Raw genomic sequence first — 24,325 nt, 5'->3', positions numbered from 1 at the left:
GAAGAGAAAATAGTAGTCAAAGTAAGGTTTTTTAAAACCCAAAAAGCTGCAAATGTGTAATAAACCAATCTAAAAATATCCCGTTTTCCTAAGTTTTCTTTGGATAAGACCAATTAAAGACTGAAAAAGTGTATATAACACTGTCATAACTGTGGAAAGTGGCATGTAAATTCAAACATTTTTACATCATTTTAGATTTCCTGTCATTTTCAGAAACTAATCACGTGACAGAGAAACTAAAGATTACAACAGCAAAATGTTGGCCACTGTGTGCTGTGCATTCAAGTAAATGGCATCATGCTTGTTCCTTTCATGATCACGATGTGTATGTGCAAGAAATACTGCAGTTTTTGTACTTTTCCATGGGTGCCATTTTATGAGTGCGGCACCTGTTTATTATTGAACCTGTTAAAACGTGTAAGCATGGTCCAAATCAGCAAGCAGTGATATTTCTATACCGGTACATGTCCTTCACTCAGCACATTTCCAGGAACCAACTTTGATTTGAAAATAATACCATTAAAATAATGCATAAAATTTGCATATATTAGAGATTGAAGAAGTTGACCTTTTTACCCACAATGCATTGAAACATCTCATAGTTTGCCCCTCAACACTGGACAAAAAGCTCATGAAATAAGTTCTGATACAGCAGTAAAAAATAATGCATGGGAGGATTTTGATGTGCATGGAGATCAAACACAGAACCTGACATGAATAAATACAAAGTGTTTCTCATTTTATTTACATTGCAAGATACATGCCTTGTTACCATGGTAAAGCAAACAATCAAACTGCTACTGAAATACAAATACAAATACAATACCCATTCCAGACTCAGGATTCATCACCTGAACTTTGTCCAACGTTACCCTATTCAAAGTTACAACTTAAATACAATGTCAGTGATTTCTCAATAGTCCCTCCTACTGATGAAACACATGGAGGCATAACTCACCCATAGAAAAATGGACACAGTATCTAGCCCTGAAAGTAGTTGAAACGGATTCACACTCACGTAAAAGTACCTTTAACTTTGCATTTCTTCTGATGTCATGGACTTTTGTTTCAAAAACCTGAGTTTTGATGACACTAGCGTTTCCTGTTCATTAAAGATATACAGTCACCTGTAATCTAAATATGCCCATATATGGTCAAAGAGACGTTCCTTGGTATTCAGAATGCCCCTGTGAGGGCGCTGTTCTTAAAAAGCGGCCACCCGCTTAAAATCTGGGATTGGTTAGATTTTCTCTTTCCATGGTAACTGTGGCAAAATTGGAACCGGTGTGACAGTATACCTTAATACAGTGTCATCATGCATTCATTAGGTTGTTGAGATGGAGGACTAACGGTCTCCCTGACTTACTGTTTGGGATAAACTGCATGAGAATACAGTATATGCTTTTATATATCATGCTGATCGCATTGATTTACGACAAATTTTCAGCCTTAATCTGCACACCTCTGAATTCCAGTAAACAGGTCCAAAAAGTCAGCTTTGATAAGCAAGCCTGTCTTTCATACAAGTTTCAAAAAATGACGAAACAAAACAGCACTGCATGTTTACATTCAAGTCGATGAAATTTGCCGGCATGCCACAACCTAAGATCTCTGCACTCTCATGATTAGGGTATACCCACATTGCATCCAGTAGGGTTGGTTCACCTACACATATAGCATAGTTGGGATCACAGCATTCAAATAAATAGATAAAACTGTTTGTCACGGACAATGTCCCTCAGATAAATAAAATTTCATTCACCTATGGAAAACTCTTAACCCTTTTATTGCAATGGTTTGACCCAAACCCATTGTCATCATTGGTGTTTGCAGATCTGTCTACAGGAATCGGGGGTGAACAGGTGAAAGTCTTTTCAGAATCTCTGGTACGATTGTTCCATATTGAGTCCCACTCAGAACACTACTACAGGGACAACAGCTGTACCTTCAGATACGATTCTCAAGGCTTCTGTACATGGGGATTTTGAGGGGAGGGCAACCCCTATTTTTGGAATAATCTGTTCATATGTTAATATCCACACAAAATAATACATTATAACAACAAAAGAATATGAAATTTATGTATTTTTATGTAAATTGGCCACCCTTCTGTTTTTCCAAGCTGTGGAGAACACTGATTTTCATTACTGTTCTTCCCGTACAAACAGGTATGTTGAGCTACATAGTTGCCTTATCAACACAACAAATCATCTACAACTTGTTTAAAAAAAGTTATTTTTGACAACTGACTACGATTTCATTGTTAACGATGACACTGGACACTAGACACACACAGGCTGTGTGGACATGTTGAGTTCTAGGCATTCACACAAGGAGAAACGGTATTCTATTAACAGAACAAAAAATACCGGAAAATAAATCCAAAGTTACACCTAGTTGTGCCTTAACGTGAAAACAAGAATTGGTAAGGATAGGTATGGTATGAGATGATTATTACGGCCATGGACATCGGGGGCAGACCGTTAAATGTTTGGGAGGAGCCGGTCACAAGTGGAGAAAACCATTGAGAGAGAAAGCTGTTGGACAGGTCACATCTACTTGACAAGTATACCGGTACCTGCATTCTCATGACTTGAAAGAAATGAAAGGCTGAGGAATTCAGGCTTTGAATGGGGGTGGGGTGCGTATGGACTCAATCCTCCCTATAAGATTCTGGTCTCTCCCTTCAATACTTAAGGTCAATAAGGGATGAACCATTACATATTGGAAGGGGGCTGGGTGCTCATACATGGACTCAATCCTCCACATAAGATTCTGGTCTCTCCCTTCAATACTCAAGGTAAATAAGGGATGGACCATTACATATTGGGGGGTGTTCATATATACAGTGACTCAATCCTCCACATAAGACTCTGGTGTCTCTCCCTTCAGTGCTTAAGGTCTATAAGGGGTAGACCATTACATATTGGGGGGGTATTTATATTGGCTCAATCATCTACATAAGATTCTGGTCTCTCCCTTCAGTACTCAAGGTCAATAAGGGATGGACTATTACATATTGGGGGGGGGTTCAATTGACAATTCCTTGACAAGCTCTGGATATTTGTCCATTGTATTCAGCGATGTCAACTTTATGCTTCTATTCATGTACTTGACCTGATTTGTATCATTCAAACATAGACGGCTTTACGATTCTATTTCAGTGTTCTCCCAAGACAGGAGGCTCTGATGATAACATGGTTGCTTGCATTGTCAGAGTTGTGCCATGATTGTTCCGTCACTACATCCTGAAGACGCCAAACCTTGTCTTTTCAATCGGTGCGTTCAACGCCGCACTCAGACTGAGACCTAGGACAGTTCTGGTGTCAACTGGGTCTATCACTCCGTCATCCCATAGCCTGCGTAGAAATCAAAACAGGACATTATTACATGCGATTATTACATACCTTGTATATGGAATGTCGTGCACTACAAAGGATTCAATGTTAACTGAACGATGATGTCATGGGCCGCATAGTCATCACTACACTGAAAGTGAACTGGAACTATATTCGACATGACAACTTTGGGATTAAATAATGATAAAATTACCCAATATTTGCTGATATTTGAATTTCAAAATGGCTGCCATCCCTGAGTCATTTGTGAATGACATTAACTGTGTGATGTTACACTATAGACACTAATCATAAAGTGGAATGCACTATGAATACTCTGTGTACATCAACATCTCAAACCTCATTGTAGAAGGTGGCGACATGGTGTGCACTTGTAAATATTTGAAGGGGGATTTCGATAAGAAAGGAGGGATTATGCACTGACACGTCCCTCGGAAAACACTGGCTGTCAGCTGATGATGAAGATGTTGAAAACATCGCATTTACTACACACCTAGCACTTGCGTAATACGGATTGCCTTCCTTTTCATATTTGCAAGAATTGGTCTTTTCATTTTTTCCGTATCTTCACTTGTCCACTGCAGAGTGTTGAGAGAAAACAAATTCATTGAAAAATCATTCCTTTATTAATTTTTCCACTCAATTAAAGCATGCAGTACGAATGATATTGTTAAAAATAATTACACCACTTGCTTCAAACTGTGTGTAATAGCACTGACTGCAAATGATTGTCATTGTTTTCTCTCATTAATATGCACAAATAAATATTTGTCTGCATTTTCGCTTAAACGACAAACATAGCACCTGCTAGTGTTGCAATGGCTACAAAAAGTCGCACTAATTCGCATGAATTTATGGCTCAGACTACAAGCCGCAACAACAGCTACAAATGCAAGAACAAAATTTGTCTGAATTTTAGCAGCATTGTCCCGTGTCATGCAAGTGCAGCTATATTTAGTAACAATCCTAAAATCACGATAAATGCTATTTGGATTTCATCTGAATGCAAAACCACTGTCATCCCATGAGCGTAATAGTCAAAAGATCAGACAATTGGGCGACATATTAGCAACCCAAAAAGATCACAATCTAATTTTCTAGTGAGGACACTTGTACTATTGCTCGGAAATAAAACAAAACAAAGCTCTGCTATACATGGGCCAAAACACAAACCAGATTTCTTCTCAAGATATAATGATTGAGGGCGTTCCTTGTTGAAGACATCCACATATCGGCCGACTCACTTCTATTGTTGTCTGAAAATTTTTTGTAAAATTTGTTTCATGTCATCCATGACTGTGTCATCAAATTGACGAAAACTGCCCCTGAACTTCCACTGATGTACTAAGTACAATTTCTTTTAGGCACTCTAAACCCCCTGAGCGTCAAAGTCAATTTTCGTCCCCTTTATCATATATACACCAGTCAATTATTTTCTAATTTTTTGCTAGAATTTTGATAAAAATCTGTAGCCAATGAAATGTGATGTCCATTTGGTCCAAATTATGAAAAATATGACAGAAAAATTCATAAAATTGGTAAAATTTTGGCGGGAAAAATTACAGTGCTTACAGGGTCAGCAAATGCTTCATGTAGACCTACCTCCTTGCCTTCTTTTCTAACTTGTTGTTCTTTGACAGTTGACAACACAGTGGCTGCCTGCTCCCCTCCCATCACAGATATCCTTGCATTGGGCCACATATATAGGAACCTTGGTCTGGAAGCAACACATGATCAGAATTAGATCTCAAGGGGGGAAGTTCACCAAGGCTGATTTTTACACATGCGGTGGCTTTTGGGTAGCTTATTCCAGAAAGCCATTTTTGCCATTTTCAAATAAAGCAATTTTTTACTGAAATGGATAAAAGTAGTGGCAGAAGAGGCAGTTTAGGGCTTCATCAACTTGATGTATTTTGAATCATGGGAAAAAAGCACCAAGCTTGGCCCTTTCATCACATGATACAGCAGGGACCATCTTCTGATGGGTATGGCTTTGTCAACTCACTGATGTTCACGTTAGGTTATGCGTATTTGCATTACATGAACAAAATTCTCGATAGGATTTGAACTCAAAACGTACAGCAACCAGCCACCCAGGGAAGATGTTACAGTCAAAACCTCCCAGTAAAATCCAATCCTTAAATAGAGAGGTTCAATAACTGAGCTATAACTGTTACAATTTTCTGAATTGGACCCCTCAACACGTTGTAGAAAGTTAGACTTTGCAAATATAAAGTAGTAACATTCATGATTGTGAATTTTCAGAGACCCTGATGGTTATACATGCAGTTCATTCATAAAATTGATAAGCTTAACCCTTTGGGTGCCGTAATTTTTCCCACCAAAATTTTAGTGCAACATTTTACCAATTTTCATGAATTTTTCTGTAAACTTTTTGATAATGTTGGATCAGATGGACATCATATTTCACTAGCTAAATTTTTTCACCAAAATTTTGGCAAAATCTGAAAAAAAATTTTGACTGGGAATACTTTATAAAGGCAGCAAAAATTGACTATGGCACTCAAAGGGTTAAAAGTAAATCTGACATAGAAGCAAATGTGTCTTACCCATAAGCCCTGCCACACATTCCATAGTTGCCGGCGCCATAGGAACCACCGATGATAACTGTAATCTTTGGCACTTTGGCACACGACACAGCCGTCACCATCTTAGCTCCATTCTTGGCAATACCGCCAGCCTCCGCTGCCTTACCAACCATGAAACCTGGTTGACAAATATCAAATAATTGTACAAAGGTCTAACAGTGTTCCTCATCTGATGATCGCCCTTCAGGAAAACAGCATTTGCCTTTCCTTGTGAATAACTTATATACTTTGTGAAATTTAAGAAATCAATGAATACAAGTTATTAAATAAAAGTTGTGGATATCCTTCAAGGAGAATAAGTAAGCGTCATTTAAGGTAGTATGCGCCTCCAAAGTGAAAGACGTAAACGCTTGCTCAATCTTTCTTGAAGGAACTTTTTAACCATTCTCTTTCAAAATCAAGAATAAAAATCAGGGGCCAATGCTTGGTACTAGAGAAACAAATAACCCCAAATTTTCCAATATTTGAAATTCAAAATGGCTGCCATACCTGTGTTCACTTTATGGAGAAAAACAGATTATTTTATTTTCAAAAAACCATGACTGTAAAAAATTTTTTTTTATTTTCAAAAACCAAGACTAAAAATTTGTCTTATTCCAAGGGCTTCAAAATGAGCCCCCACAGGTGGTAGATCAGAAAAAAAATTGGAATCCAAATATCTGTCCTGAGGCACATTCTTCCTTAATAGCGCTGATCGCAAATGACGTCACTGTTCTCTCTCATTAATATGCATAAATAAATATTTGTCCGCATTTTCCGCATAAATGACGAAAATAAAACCTGTGAGTGTTAGAATGGCTATTTAGCGTCACACTTATTCGTATGAATTGATGACTGAGACTACAAGCTGCAACAACAGCTGCGCATACAACGACAAAATTTGTCTGAATTTCAGCATATTTGTCCGAAAGTCGCGCGCGTGCAGCTATATTTAGTAACAAACCCGAAATCGCGATCAACGCTATTTCCTGACCAATCCTATACAAAGAGTCCAAATAGCTGTACAGCATCTTGTATTTCAGAATTTAAGAGCATAAATAAGAACATACAATGTTTTCAACAAGGTTACCTGGAAAATGGAAAAATATTTTCTAACATCGTTATTCTGTATCATTTCTGCCTATTAGCATGATATTTTTTTACAAAAGAATAGCATAGAATGTCTCACCTGTTATATTCTGTAGGAATATAAGTGGTATTCCCCGTTGGCAGCATAGTTCAATGAAATGAGTTCCCTGGAGAGATAAAAGAAGGAGTTTAATCTTTGATAATTACTATCATAAAACACAGTCACCAACAAGCAAGGCATTCTATGCCAAGCCAAGGTGGTATGTGTCTCACTTTACACTGTTGTGTTTCCTGAAAGTGAAAGTCAACAGTGTAATAAAGTTGATTTTGACCTTGACCCCCAACACTTGTGTCTTTCTGTATGTTGTCAGTACCGGTGTGTTGTCAGTATAGGCATCATTTTTCCTGTGAGTTAACCCTTTGAAAGCTGTAGATTTTCCCGCCAAAATTTTTAGGTGCAAAATTTACCAATTTTTTATGATTTTTTTGTAATTTTTTGACAATTTTGGACCAGATGGACATTACCTTTCATTGGCTACAGTTTTTGATCAAAATTTTAGAAAAAAATCTGAAAAAAAAATTGTCGGGTTACATTCTATAAAGGTGGCAAAAATTGACTTTGGCGCTCAAAGGGTTAATTAATGTACATATGTAGATGTAAGGTATAACAGCCTGGTGCAACTTTGGTGCAAGTGTGCTAAGACACACGGAAGACCCAAAACATGGCCGTGTGGTTCAAGAATGGAAAAGAAAGAACTCCTATGTGATGGGAAGGATGACTTGGAAAGTATCAGCATCTGTGATTATACCTTGGTTAGCTGTGCACAAAACCAAACAGTAGATACATATTGATGCAGAACCTGATGTGTGCAATGTTTATGTTGGCAAAAAAAATTATCTTGAGCCATGCTGTGACAGTTCAGTGCATAATAATACTTGTTTATTGTAGTTTAAACGGGCCAGGTTCGAGGCTGTGTGTGGGACGGTCTGTTGTCTTTAGAATCTGTATCTCTATACTCCTATAGTGACGGAAATCGGCTCATAGCCAGTCAACATTGTAATAAAGTTGACCTTGACCCCAAACACTTGTGTCTTTCTGTATGTTGTCAGTATAGGCATCATTTAACAATGATTATTGTGAAAAAAGTGTGACTTGCTGGTTTCACCAATAGCATCAAGACTGAAGTGTGTAATCTGGTGTACTGGGTATTGCATGTTAAGTAACATGAAAATGAACATTTTGCATGCAAGCTGTCTTTCAAACCTTACAGACTCCTCTCTCTTAACAGATACTAGACATCTAGTCATCTGTAACAAGTACTGCATTAAAAATAAATAAAATAAAACAAATAAGTAAAATCAATAAAATAAGAAAGCAAACAAACAAACAAATAAATAAATAAATAAATAAATAAATAAAAAAATAAATAACTAATATTCCTATACATTCACTTATTATGCCTACCTTTAAAGCTGATTCTGAAAATAGGACACCATTGTTGCCAAGGATACCGACAGGATAACCATGGATTCTTGCGAAACCTGTAAAAATATTTTAGAAAAATTTGAGAATCAACAGCCATGTAGTCAAAGACAGACACAATGCAGCAGATTGGGTTTCTGCATTCATTATACACAGTACGCCCAGTACACCACCATGTTTTGGACATAGCAAATTGTTATCAATGGTGATTGTGGACCATCTTACAGAGCAGTGGGGATGTATAGGTTATACATTTCAGACAGGGTGAACAGCAGATATGCTGCCATTGTCCAAAGTCATTTACTTCAAGCTCAATCAGCTGCACTCTTTCATGCATTTTCACTACAGTTTTGTTCCGTTGTAAAATACACTTTTTTGTTGTTCTCCCAAAAACATGTCAAATTACCCAGAGTTCAACTTGTGAACTGTGTCTGCAGGTGCATTGCATTACTTAAATTGTTGCATTTCAACATTCTTCAAAGAAACAATTGTTGGAAAGTATTTGTTGAATAAAAGTAACTGAAATGCTGTTCAAGATACCAATATTATCCCATTAATGGCTATTTATGTTCATAATCTCAGCGAAAAGTGCTGAAGTTAAGCGTACACTGTACAGTCAGTCTCAGAGTGCTTCTGGGCAAAACAGGTATATGTTTCACAACAAAGTGCCGACAGTTGAAGCTGTGTATGGAATCCAGTACAACACATATGGCATATCACCTGAGCATCCAACTGTACATGTAAGCACAAAGGTTAAAACCAACACACATTGGGCCTGTACTGCATTATGGCCTGTACAGAATTGACATGGTTCACATCATAGTCTATGGGTATACTAAAATGTATTCATATGATAGCTTGTTGGCAAGACCAACGTTTGTGTACAGGAAACAATCATTTCAAGATGATACAGACGAACTTAATAAACCACTAGAATTTTGCTGCCAGAAACTCACTTTTCACAATCTTAAAAACTTACCAGTGACAAGAGTGTCCCCATAAAGTTCTTTGAACTCGTGGAATTCGCTGCCATCGACGATCCTGGCTATGACTTCGCGTACGTCATAGGGCTTCAACAGATTGGTCCCCACAATGCCGTACATTTCATCAGCTGCAAACTTTGGCTCTTCTGGTGTGTCAATGGTCACCTGAAATTCATAAAATGTTCAAAGTAGGTGACATTTTGCATAAACTCAGCATTTGCACCTGGTCAATGACTATGACAGTACAAACATATATTTATTACATATTTAAGTAATATTTCATCATCCTATCGCAAACTTGCATTTTTCAACACAGTATGTGTATCACCATCGGAAAAAAACACCTTGTATCTGCAACAAACAGTTCTTCTCTGATATGCACTGTCTTTTCAGTAAGGTTATATTTGATTGCGAAAGGACAAGCTTAGAAACATTATGTCACTCCATATCACCATAAGACAAATTCATACACATATTTTTTGACACAAGTGACAACAAAATTAAAAGAAACAGAACTGCATCACATATCGCCAGAAACATATTTTTGAAGAATACATTTTGTGAAGACTATGGCGATTGGTTTTATCTATGGCTCTTACTAAAACCTATTTGACAATGACTTGAAAACAGTTGCTTCCTGTGAACATTTTTGAATTTGATATCAAGAATGCTCAAGGCGGGTACAAATAACTATTGACTTTGGCTTAACTTCACTTTTCATGTTTACAAAGCCTGCTGTGTAAATTCTGGGTAGTACTTTATTTCTTTGACTTCAATGCACCTTCAGACAGTAGTTTAGCTTTTACACTTTCACCACCATGGTTTGGCCCAAACTCATTGTTGTCTATGGCAAGTTTGGACCAGTGTTTACTGGGAATTGGGGGTGAAGAAGTTAAAAAGTGGAGTGGTTGGATTGACTACAGGTCTGACATCTTTTAACTTACACCGACGTTCTTCTCATAATTGAGGTTTTTCACAACTTTTCTCGCTAGATACAATGCGTGTTCATCATTGGTTGCGTAGTGGTCCGTGACTCCAGATATTCTGTATTTAAACAGAACAACATATGTTATACATTTGGATGCCTAGTTGGTATCAGGGTTAGGGAGCCTCAGCACAAACTCTAAACAATGTGTCAGTATGAGACTTGCGCGCACATGCACTGTTGATTCCATTATACAATAAGGTAACACAACACATCAATAGCGTTGATCGCGATTTCTGGTTTGTTACTAAATATAGCTGCATGCACGCGACTTCGGACAGCGCTGCCTAAAATTCTGACAAATTTTGTTGTTGAATGTGCTGCTGTTGTTGCAGCTTGTAGTCTGAGCCATAAATTCACTGTTATTATTATGCCTTTAAGTAGCCATTGTAACACTAGCACGTTTTATTTTGTTGTTTATGCTAAAATACAGACGAATATTTATTTATGCATATTAATGAGAGAGAACAGTGATGTCATTTTCAATCAGCGCTATTAAAATCATCCAACATGAAGAATTTTAATTGAAAAATGCCAAACAAGAAATTGAAAATTACTTGTCTTTGTTTGATTGCCATCTCTGCTTGTGTGAGCTTTTCATCGGTGAGTTCATTGAGCTGCACAAGGCTAAAATTTAACAATCAAAACAACCTCATGCTGTAGACCTGTCCGACATATGGCATGTGGAGTCCTCGAGCTGAAATTTTGAAACGTTGGGCAGGTCTTCTTGTTGAGAATATAAACCCTGGCTGCAGCTAGTCAGATGACAATTATACAATAATTTGCGGAGAGTTACTGAATAAAATGACTTCTAAAAATGTTATTACTAGTACAAATGACTTTTTCCAATTCTTTGATGACCAAACCATCTAGTACTAACCTGCAATGTAAATCAGCACCACCAAGTTCTTCAGCGGAAACTGTTTCATGTGTTGCAGCATAAACCTGCGAAGATGAGGAGAATATGTCACGTCAGAACAATGCTCCACAGATACGTACACTGGATAATCAGTCTTGCCTCAAGGAGAGGGGACACATCGGAACAATCTTACAAAGAGACACGCACTGGATAACCACCAGTCTTGCCTGAAGGAAAGAGGACACGTCAGGACAATGCTCCAGAGATACGTACACTGGATAACCAATCTTGCCTCAAGATGCTATAATGTGAAAGTCTGTGCTATTATCAACACTCTTGGAACCTTATACACCACAGACACTATGCTGATGTCATCACCAATACTCTCACATTTGAATGTGCTCAGGAAAAAAGGTTTGACAAGGATTTCAATCTGAGTACATGCACTTTCTATACTTTTTACCAAAGTCTGTGGTGGAGGGATTGTAAATTGTGATTTTCAAGAATGGTGTAGTTGCTGGTATATTGTCATAAAAGTCACACACCAATGAATTCTACAATGCACTCACTTGACCAGAAAGTTACTACTGGGTACGTGTACTAGGTATACTCTGTAGAATTGAATGCAGTGTTTTTATGAAGGTAGGTACCATGGTTAAGTGTACCAGGGTTTTCATGTTGCATCACTGAGATTCATCAATTGATGCAGCTGAAACTATAAACCCATATTCTAGGTGTGCGGCCACCTCAATGGATACAGTGAGTATGTACAGGACTGTGTACAGTCATGTACCAACAGGGATGCTGCAGGCCTGAGAACACATTTCTGAAATCTTGGAAATTATTCCCAGTAACAAGGACTATTTTACATACGCTGTACGGCAACACATACTGTAAGCTGCTTGTTTGAAATTTTTGGCTGTGTACACAAACGTTTAACTTGCATCAAACAAACTTATTCATGAATTTGTTGTTAAGGTGGTATGCGTCTCAACAGTAAGATTAAACTTTCAGGTCAGGGGTCATCATCGAAAGTGTGGTACTGGAGAAACAAATCACTGAACATTTACTGATATGCAAAATTCAAAATGGCTGCCATTCCTGTGGTAACTCTATGGGGTAAAAATAAAATTTACGATTTTCGAAAAACTTAAACAGTGTGAATTTTTCATACTACAAGAGCTTTAAAATGAGCCCCCACAAATGATAGATCAGAAAAGGATTGTAAAAATTTGAGAGTCTGAATATCTGTCCCCGAGGCACATTCTACCTTAAAGGTATACTGTCACCGGTTCCAATTTTGCGACAGTTACCATGGAAAGAGAAAATCTAACCAATCACAGATTTCAAGCGGGTGGCTGCTTTTAAAAACAGCGCCCTCATGTGGGCATTTTGAATACCAAGGAACGCCCCTTTTGACCATATATATGGGCATATTTAGATTACAGGTGACTGTATACCTTTACAAGCTACACAGTGACAGGGACATTACCACACAGTAACTTACCAACGGTGGTCCACCAAGGAAGATAGTGCCTTTTTTTCTAACAATGATACTTTCATCTGACATGGCAGGTACGTAAGCTCCCCTGCTGTGCAACTGCCCATGACAACAGCAATCTGTCAGGCAAATAAACAACTACATTATAAATTCTCTGACGAAAACACCTCAAAAATTTCAATTTCTTGATCCTTTATACATCGTTAACTTCTTTTATATCTCTGTTGAGTTAAAAACAACTTGAAAATTTTGAGAAATAATTCAATAGTAAGCGGATTTTGATATTTCAAAACTAACTACATGTATTAAAATTTATACTGGTGATGAGCACGAAACTTATATTTCGGTAAATAAAATAGATATTCAGCAGATATTTCATCAGAAAATCATCTACAAATGCTGCTGGGAGAAAAAAGGTGAAATCTTTCCTCACAGTTGAATGAGCAATACGCTTTCATTTAACAAGTAATTTTAGTACAGTAGTCAGTACTTGACACTGATGAACGCTTTGTCAGGTCCCTTCTTATAAAATATTATAATTTTATACATGTATGGTAAAGAAAGCTATGGAAGAACACATGATGAATTCATTGTTTTCATTAAAGGGTGCCTAGGGGGGCCACATTTCTCAGTAGCTAGACTCTATAATAGAGTCTAGCTACTGAGAAATGTGGCCCCCCAGGCTCCCTTTGAGGAAAAGAATTAGCTACAAAGTGTACTTTATTTTTTACCAATATACAGACCAAACTATGCTTCACAAATGACATTCAATTTAATGAGTCACTGGCTCAATGTCTAATACCTGTTTGAATGTTATGAGGTCATGACAAAAATACCACAGAGACGCAAAAGGACATTAGTGTTGTATATCACATGATGCAAAAAGTATTTCGTGAAAGTAGCAATAGTATTGAGAGCTACTGGTACATGCTTCTAATGGAGCATGAGATATATTCCGTCAACAAAGTCAAACGGGGGCCCTTGAAACTGTCCAAAAGCGAAGGCGCAGACGTCTGTATATCATGAATTAGAAGCGCGTCCAAGATAGCATTCAATACTTTTGCTTCTCTCATTCAATACTTCTTGTGTCAGGTGATATGCAGCACAACAACACGTATGGAGCGTGAGACATGTTCAAGCAAACGGTCAAATTGGGTCTTTTAAAACAATTCAAAAGTGAAGGCACAGATGTACAACGTAAATGCAGAATGCAATGTATTTGGGGCATATGGAAACAGTCAATGTAGCCAACACAAGTATTGTCCTTGATGGTAATGTATAACAAACACGCATATTATCAAGGTATCAAAATAACTCACGCTATTTATTTATTGGTAGCTCTTTAAAAATTGAATTTCTTTCATTTTTTTGAAAAGTCACATGCTTGAATAAGACTTTCTACAAAACTCAGTTCGGTATTAAAAGCAAGAATAAATTTTGTCTAATAAATCCCACCAGATGAAATAGCATCTCACATGTCACATGTCCACACACAATTGGTGGGGATTTTTTTGCCAGTATAAATATTTTAATCAATACAATTGAAACACATGGTACATGTATTAAAGGTAGTATGCACGTTGAAAGTGAAAGACTTAAAACTTTTGTTCAAACTTTGCTCAAGGAATATTTCAACCATTTTATTTCAAAATCAAGATTGATCATCAGGGATTACTCTGCAAATTTTGGTGCGAGAGAAACAAATTGCCTGAGTTTTAATGATATTTGAAATTCAAAATGGCTGCAACCCCTGTGTTTATTGACTCTATGGAGATAAATAGAATTTTTGAAAAAACTGAGAAGGCGAAAAACTTTTCTCACTGAACCCCCCCCCCCCCCCCCCAAGAAGTTGATCAGAAAAGAATTGTAAAAGTTTGAGAGTCTGAATGTCTGTCCCTGAGATGTATTCTGCCTTAACCCTTTCACCACGTGACCATGGTTTGTCCCAAATCCATGGTTTTCTATGGTAAAGTTGGACCTGTACACAGGGAACTGGGGGTGAAAGGGTTAATAGGTGAAATATTACTTATTCAATGGTAACAGGTTCAGTGACATGCCAAATATTTCATACTGTGTGCTTTAGATTCCATGTTACTTGAAAGAACAGTTATGTATTGACAAACCTGTGGTATTCCCTGAGAGGAGAGTGTGGCTTGATTGTAAAAAATCCGACCAAAATGTTCCCGATCTGGAAAGACGTCGTCCTGCCGGGGTAGATTTGCACCCCCAGAGTCAACTAAAATGTAAAAATACAAACATTGGCTTATCATTATTTCTACAATACCAAATCTATTCCCATAATTCCATTCACTCTTGCATTAAGAGATCAGAATCGGAAGCAAGAAATTGGCCTATTTACACGGATTTAATAGCTCTGCAAAATGATTCTTTCAGAAATTAAATGCATGTATCATGATTTTCAAGAGATTTGATATTAAACTTTATTTACTGTTACTCTGTTCCTAAATTCACCACTCAGCACATCACCTGCACTGAAAGTAATGCCACACCCACCCTCTACTATAGAAAGGCCACCTCCATATAGTGGTCACTTTTTCTTGGTCCCTTGGGTGACCACTATACACAGGTTTGACAGTATATTAAGAGACTTACCTAAGTATATACATGGACTTGTACATATACATGGGACTTGTACATGGGACTTACCTAAATATATAGATGGGACTTGTACATATACATGGGACTTACCTAATTATATACATGGAAGTCTATTTTCTCTGGCAATTCTTTGTGCTCTGAGATGTTTCTTGACTGTGACTGGATAATAGGTGCCACCCTTGACGGTTGCATCGTTTGCCACTATGACACACTCAACACTGCAACAATGCAGAGAAAATATCACCATTGGTTAGTATACACATACAAAAGGAAAGGATCTTCGGAACTGTTCTCAATCTTGCTGCTGATGTGCAGCGTGCTAAGAAGGTTATATCTGATTGGTCGATTGTCACTATTCACAGCAACTTAGGGAGTCTATTTGTATTATTTAATCATAACGGTAAGATTCAACTACCAAATTGGATAACAGCTTCCGAAACGCTGCACATCAGCCCCAATCTTGTATGGAACCCATATTACCAATGTAAACACTGTATCTATTTATTTATTTAATTTATTTATTTATTTATTTATAATTTATTTATTTTGAACTCTTTCAAAAATATGATCTGAGGTACAGTGGTGACTGATGAAAGTTGAAGCATATTTGTCACGATGTACATTGTAAAATTTGAATGTTGCAGATATGCTGAGGTGATGCATCTGGACATTGTGCATGAAATACATTGCCTGTATAGTAAGAAAGTTGCACAGGTGCAGTTCCAACGAGTTTTCTGGAATATGCAGATACAGATATGCATGGTGATGCTTTCAACTCATCTGGGTAACAGCTTTCGAAACTATTACCCTCTTGGTTAACAGTTCTAAAACTGTTAACCAGTGACTATCTTTCAGCATGTATCAGAACCAAAAAGACTCATTACATGACATTAAATTTACAAATCAAAACCAAGGATGTAGGAAATTTTGGTCGCATCTGACAAAACCAAAGTACGGGTGGTTGCAAGTTTATGTGCACATTAAGTTTGTGTAAAATGTCTTGATTTTTCACTAAAATGTCTTGATTTTTCACTGAAACTAAATTTTCCCAGCCAGGCAAATTTTACTTTTTAGCTGACAGCCGGTTGTTTTTGCAGTCTGCTGGCTATTTTCTACATCCCTGATAAGAGAGGCTTTGTATAAGGCCTGTTCAGATACTAAGTGTTTCCCCTACGTGTTACCTTGTCTGCTTTTGTTTGATTGAACTGTGTTAGTCCACCTGTCCCTGTGGACCCCATTGCACATGTGCAAAGCCCCCACAATAGGGTTGGTACTCTACACTCAAGGTAACAGTGTCTGTGACTTGGTATAATACAGAGTTATGAATGTTCTCACTCCATCACAATGAAGACGATGTCGTGTTTGAAAATTCAGGTTATAAAAGGCCAGTCGACAAGGGAACCCAACTTAAATTTAGCACTGTACTGGCCTTAAAGGGGCAGTTGACAGTTGGCAGTATTGGTCGTTGAAATTGACTGTTTATGTGATTTTAGTCCATCGTTTTCTTTGAAAGTTGTGCAGAGTTACTATATTTGCTAAGAGAAGCTGATAAAAAAACTGCCCCTGTAAGAAAAAAAACTGTTAGAGAGAGGTATATTTCTGCTTATTTCAGGAGAAATATAACTCACTGTCAGTGGGTGGACTTGATTGGGATGCCCCGGTTCATCTGACCGGAGTATGACCGGTTCTTTCCGTCACGTGGTCGGGGTCATCCGGCGGATTCTCCAATCAAGTGGCCGCCATATTGTATTCATTGTCTGCCCCGACCAAAATCGATTGGGCTATTCGGGGATCCCCGAATAGATGCGCGCGCAGAATCCCCGACCCAATCAAGTACGAACTTAGTTGGCCTGGGTGCACCGGTCTACACCGGTCGTCCCAATCAAGTCCACCCACCGTCAGATTTACTTGCATTCTGACCCTGAGGGCGCTAGACTGATTATCTTGGCTTACCCTGAGACACGTCCTATGCCAGTCACGATACCTCCAGCAGGTACTTCTTCCTCTCCATATAACTTATAGCCAGCTAATTGGGAAAACTCTAGAAATGGTGTTCTAGAATAAAAGTGAAGAAAGTGCAAATTCTCAGTTAAAGGTAATGTAATTACAGTATAACATGAAGGCATGTCATGGTGCTCAGGCCAAAAAAAAGATTGTTTCTGGTCACCGCATGCGTCATGTCAGAACCTGCTCGTCATGTTTTTTTGGGGGGTTACATACTCATCAGTACAGGTATCCTTGATATCCTGTTTGCATGTCCAAAAATGCTAAAAAGAAAATAGGAAGTATTATGCAGCCAGTGATGAAAGACAATAACAGTTGCATCAATAGTGCGAAACCAGCATTGTTAGAAATAAAAAAAAAGTAATTTCATCTGTGCCTATGGTACGAATTCAGTTGGTTGGTAAAACAGGTAAATTTGGCAGGAGACGAGTAATATAACTCATTTTCACAGACTTCACCATTGAAAATGCCACATATTCTGTAAATTAATACTTTCGCGATGAAGCATGTTCGATGGTCAGACGGGGCAACCAGCAACAACAGTGCAGTGTTGACAGTCTTGTATCATAGTAGAAGTATTTATTTGACCAAACAGCATGCTTGTACAAGGGCGGCCGCTAGACATTCTATATGAGGGTTTTCAGGGATGGGCGGAATGTTTCTTGAACATTAACATGTTCAAAATCACAAAAAAAATTAAATTTTGCTACAAAATAAGATGCAAATTATGTATTGTTATGTAAATTGTTGCCCTTTTGTGTTTCAAAGCTGGGAAGAACGAGTTTGCACCTGCCTGTGCATGTCATGTATATCCATAAATTTCAGGCCCACCATCAGGTACACTTATTTTCAAATAATTTGTTCACACTTGACGATGATCCTGAAAGAGCAAGTAATGCTAACTTTTGATGATTTTTTTCCATTACTTTTATTTTACATGTCATTTGTAAGTTTTTTTTCAACTCCCAAAAGAATGCTGAAACACCCACTATTTAGCTTGTCAATATATCATCTATATGATGTGTAAAATGCACTGTTATTACATGCCTCGATATGGGTGCAAATCAGTGCATTGATTTGAATAGGAACATCCGAGCAGTTAGCAGGCCTTGTGAACAATGCAGAGACCGGTTTCTATAGTTACCAGGTCCGGTGAAGCCCTTCGAGGTTTTTGACGACAAGGTAGACTCTAAACGCTAGATGTAAAATATTCATGCGCGCACTGCTATTTTGGCTTTCGTTAAAATCTGTTTGATGTTGGTCTATCATGGTAAAATTGTTTGAGAATGCCCTGCATGTAACTTAATGTCATATGTAGCGTTAATTGTGAAGAGGCATGTAATAAAAATATTATTGCCTGAAAACATGGGTCTATGTGCCCTCGCAGCAGAAGAAAATTTACCCTCCTGGCGTCGAACAAATTGCCATCTGCTCTCGGCAACATAAACCCTGTATTCAGGCAATAATATATATATTATTGTTATATTTGAATTCTAGTCTGGACCAGAATTCACTTGTCAAAAATAACAACGTAGTTTATGGGCTGAGTTGACAAGCTTAATACTGTGTATATCAACATGCTTTGGGCAGTAGAACTAGAAATTATGGGTGACATTATTAAAAACACAAACATGGTGAAGAGATTATCAAAAGTTACCATTACTGGCCCTTTAACATCCTCATGTGGTCCATTTTTGAAAATTGCAAAAATTAACGCCCGGTTTGAAAAATCTTGATTTGAATGCTGCTCCCACTAAAAATGTGCATATCTGTATTGTTTTCTTCATTAAGGTTTTTATTTCATATTATACACATATTCAATAGTTAGTTAAGAGTGGTAAAGTGTGCAAAAGAATGGCTAACAATACATGTGGGAAATTTCCTGTCCACTTTTGTTTTCATACAATCAGCATTGAGAGAGACAAACAATCTAACAAAGAGAATTACTGAATAAATTAGGGTCTTTCTTGATCTATTCTATTCTTTTAAAATGTTTGGTGGAAATCTGAAAGACGGTACTAGATATGGCCATTTGCTCTCAGCTTGCTGAAAAAAACACCATCTATACATACAGACCATAGTCATATTGTATTGAATGTTCTCAGAGTTGAAGCTATATATATATATATATATATATATATATATATATATATATATATATATATATATATATATATATATATATATATATATATATATATAATCTTATATAAACACCCTAATTTAATCTATATATATATATAAAGCTAAAAACAAAAAGACAAAGTTACTTGTGAGTCGAATACACAATGCACAATGTATAAAAAACATATCATACTTTATTCCTATGATAATTTTTGTTATCTATTTTAAGTCTTTTTATGTGATGTAGTCTATGACATGCAACATATAATTATATGCAGCATTTTATGTATTGTCCTTGAAACAATGCCTCTTAGCCAATACCTAAGGTAGACAGCGCCTTGGGAACAGAATTTGGGCTTTCAAATTATATCAATTCTCTTCTGATATACCACTTGTGGGGGTTCATTTTAAAGCTCTTGGTGTAAGAAAACTTTTCATCATCTCAGTTTTTCTAAAGTCGAAAATTTTATTTTTCCCCATAGAGTTAACACAAGGAAAGTGGCCATTTTGAATTTCAAATATCGGGAAATCTTAGCTACTTTGTGTTTCTAGTGCCAAAGTTTGCACAGTGACCAGGTTTTTATTCTTGCTTTGGGAAGAGAATGGTCGAAAGTTTCATTGAGGAAAGTTTGAGCAAAAGTTTGACCCTTTGAGTGCTGTAATATAAATGCAACATTTTGCAAACTTTACTTTCGCGAATTGTTTTTTGATAATTTTGGACCTACTGAACATCACATTCCATTGGCTACAGTTTTGGCAAAAACTAGAAAAAATTTGACTGGGGTATATTTTTCAAAGGTGACCAAAATTGACTTTTGCACTCTGAGGGTCAAGTCTTTCACTTTTGTGGTGCATATCACCTGGACTGTATGAAGTACTCTGACATAAATGATCGCAGTATTTCGGGAATGATCTTATCATATGAACCCTTTACCTGCCAGACAGTATCACTTCCCATCAGCCGACATTTCAGTAAAAAGCAGTATGAGCCAAAACCATACATATTTCCACCCATTCGGCTTGGTTTGTTGCAACAGCTTTAGTCCATAAAAGTCAAGTTTACAGTAGCTGTGATTTCAGGGGCCTTCAAATGTCCAATTTTTTTGTTAAAATGCACCAAACAGGACATATTGAGCTCACTAATTTTAATGAAGTTGACATGACGATGAAATATGACCGTGGCAGGAAAAGGGTCAACCCTCTGAGTGCTGTAATTTTCCACCCAAAACTTTGTTGCAACATTTTACTATTTTTTAAGAATTTTTATGAAATTTTTGATAAATTTTGGACCAAATGGCCATCACATTTTATTGGCTACAGCTTTTTATCAAAACTTTGGCAAAAATCTGAAATAAATTTACTATGCTATATTTTATGAATGCCACAAAAAATTACTTTGGCACTCAAAGGGTATAATATTTTTCTTGTTACCTACCCTGGATCAAGCAGTGTTGATATTCTATCTCTGACAAACAGTTTCCCCCGGGAGGTGTGTCTCTTCACAAGCTTTTCACCTCCACCATCTGTGATCTTTGATACATTGGCTCTCAATTCGTCCACGAGTATTTTCATCTGTGAATAATTTTCCTGCCGAGAGAAACGAGAGATATTTCATGTAATAAAGGTGGAGTACGCCACAAGGACAGATATTCAGACTCTAGAGATTTAAATCTTTTTTGGTCTACCTCCTCCAGGGGCTCATTTTGAAGCTGATGGAATAACTGAAGTTTTCAATGGTTCACTCTTTTGTGAATTTAAAAATATAATAATATTCAGCAAGTAGTTAACACAGGTATGGTGGCCATTTTGAATTTCAAGTGTTGGTATATAGGGCTGTTCACAGTTTACGTCACTGTTCTCTCATTAATATGCAAAAATAAATATTTGTCCGCATTTTTAGATTACGCTTTTGAAAATTACTCATGCAAAAAACGACGAAAATACATCGTAGTAGGCGACTGCTAGTGTAACAATGAATACTAAAAGGCATATTTCATGACTCAGAGTACAAGCTGCAAAAACAGTCATGTATGCAACATTTGATAAAATTTGTCGGCATTTCAAGCTGCATGTCCGATGTCGCGTGCGTACAGCTATATTTAGTAACAACCCTGTAACCGTGAACAGCGCTATTGTGTAAATATGGAGTAATTTTGCATGGTGACACCTGGTTTTTATATTCTTGATTTCGAAAGGAAATGCATGGAGGTACCCTTCCAGTATAGACCCTGGAGTGTGTAGGAGTACGGTGCAGTGACTGACTATACATGTACCCCTTAATAGCTGGGCTAGCCATATGAAAAGCTTTCCCTTACTCGGCTATTTAAGCTATTGTATATTTCCACAGGCTTTTTGTTAGCCACTAGTCACCTTGAATTCCTGTAAAACACTTTGAATTAGCTGCGTGCTTTTTTTTTTCGAATTTCCATCTCAATCAGCAGGTTTTTTATTTGGCTAAAAAGACGTTGTAACCATGGTAAATATACGGAAAAGTTTAAATTAGTGGAATCTTAAATTATCAAATTGACAGACAAGGACCTGTTTTACAGTGTCAACTTCTGTGAAGAAATGGCGAGTACAAGTCAGTGATTTAAGGTAGAACACACCTCGGGACAGATATTCAGACTCGCAAATTTCTACAATTTTTTCCTGATCTACCACTTGTCAGGGTTCATTTTAAAGGTCTTGAAAAAAGATAAACTTTCAGAGTCGTAGTTTTTCGAAAATCCAAAATTTAATTTCCCCCCATAAAGTTAACACAGGGATGGCGGCCATTTTGAATTTCAAATATCGCAAAATGTTGGGCAATTTGTTTCGCTAGTTCCAAACTTTGCATGGTGACTCTTGATTTTTATTCTTGATTTGGTAACAGAATGGTTGACAGTTTCATTAAGGAAAGTTTGAGCAAAAGTTTTAGTCTTTCACTATACTACACCAACCTTGTCAGTTATGGGGTTTGGTACTTGTTCAAACACATCGATTTACGTTCCATAAACATTGAGAGTGGGGCATCCATGTTTCTGGGTGCCCGCCATTACCGTAAGTTGGTAATGGCAGCTCCTAAAAATGTTTTTGGAAGGCATTCAATGAGTTTGAACAAATACAAAACCCATAAATGACAAGGTTAGTGTAGTATAGTGTTTATCTTCAGTAGTGATGAATCAGTACAACCAAATGCAGTAAATATGTAGCATTTCCTATCCAAATGCCGCACCATACACAGTGCGCTTATTTTGAACTCTACAGGGCTTTCGGCATTGCAGCTCTACTGGTGAGCAAGGTCGCAAAAACCAAAACTCACCGACCACCTCAGAGTAGAGCTACAAGTTGCAGCTTTGGAATGTATGTGCAACGGAAGACAAAATATTAGTTAGAGGTTAATGATAGACAATACAGTTTTCACACAATTGTAAAATGGCAGAATTGCTAATATAGCTATGCAGTTTGCCTTAGAGTGGCTAAGTAAAACCCCCTAATAGCCTGAATAGATGAGTAGTCGCAGGTGTTCAGCCCCACTGAGAAAATAGCTGAATAGGTGCTAAATATCTCAAACAGTTAGCTATTTTGGCAATTCTGCACTTTTTATTGCACAGGGTCTATGGTAGCTGTAAAATTGTAGCGCTGCGGTGAGGCGGTCGGTGATTTTTTGTTTTTGCGACTTCGCTCACTAGTAGCGCTACAATACCGATGGCCCTGGGCAGTATAAAATAAGCGCATCCCACTGGACTAGGCGTGTTGATGTAAATGCAACATATTTACTAGTCCAGTGGGATGCACTTATTTTATACTCCTAAGGGCCATCAGCATTGTAGCGCTACTGGTGAGCGAAGTCGCAAAAACCAAAAATCACCGACCGCCTCACCGTAGTGCTACAATTTTGCAGCTAGTAATGAGGTTCCAGGTTTTGCTTGGGATTGCCCATTTGTAGCTCCATGGGATTGTCTGGTTCTGCCGTCCAACCCAAAACCGAAGGTAAAACCTAGAGCTACAGTACTGCAGGTGGCTTTCGGCGCTGAGCACTGTAATTTCCCTATGGCTAACTGCAGCTGCAGTACTGTAGCTCGAGGTTTTGCCTGGCTATGGGTTGGACGTCTGGTTTTGCCGTCCAACCCAAATACCCACACTAGCAAAACGTCGAACTACATCACAGCAGCTAGCCTTCGACCCCCATCCTATCACCCCCACCCCCGCATGTGCGAGAGGCTATACCAGTAACAGAAAAGAAAAAGACACACGGAACTGTCGACAGTCTATAGATGACTTGGTAATCGTCCGTGAGATGAGAACGTTATGCGGCGAAGACAGGAAAGTTCGTTACCTTATATGTGTCAGAGTTCACATCTGGTTTATTTCCGATTGGAATTACTCTGTCCAAGAAATATTGCCTCGTCTGGGCGTGGCACAGGGGCCTTGCGCCAAGTATTCGAAACCGACTCAAGACAGAGATCATTTTCGGTGTGTGTACCGGCAACACTCAAACCGTCGTCTTTCTGGCCAACCTTCAAAGTCCTAAGGGCAGCGCCATAGCTATACCATGATGCTCCATTAAACCGTTGTACCCATCAGTCAACGTATAGGCATACGCCTCAAATAAAAATTCCTTTACGAAACGGACTCTTATTTTTTTTAAATTGAACTTCACTCATTATACCGTTTCAGTTACTAAACTAATTGTACGGAATTTCAATTCACGAACAATGAGAGTGCTTAAGGATGTTTCGACATAGTAGC

The 24,325-nt window shown here is 37.7% G+C and overlaps 1 pseudogene; it reads right to left on the bottom strand.

Annotated features, from left to right (window-relative positions):
• Positions 1 to 722: 722 nt before the first annotated feature.
• Positions 723 to 24,152, bottom strand: LOC139128019 (methylcrotonoyl-CoA carboxylase beta chain, mitochondrial-like; annotated as a pseudogene).
• Positions 24,153 to 24,325: the final 173 nt, after the last annotated feature.

The sequence above is a fragment of the Ptychodera flava genome, unplaced genomic scaffold (assembly GCF_041260155.1).
Source record: "Ptychodera flava strain L36383 unplaced genomic scaffold, AS_Pfla_20210202 Scaffold_41__1_contigs__length_1339820_pilon, whole genome shotgun sequence".
Classification (NCBI taxonomy): domain Eukaryota; kingdom Metazoa; phylum Hemichordata; class Enteropneusta; family Ptychoderidae; genus Ptychodera; species Ptychodera flava.
The sequence above is the reverse complement of the archived record's forward strand: the minus strand, read 5'-3'. Positions and strand labels throughout refer to the sequence as shown.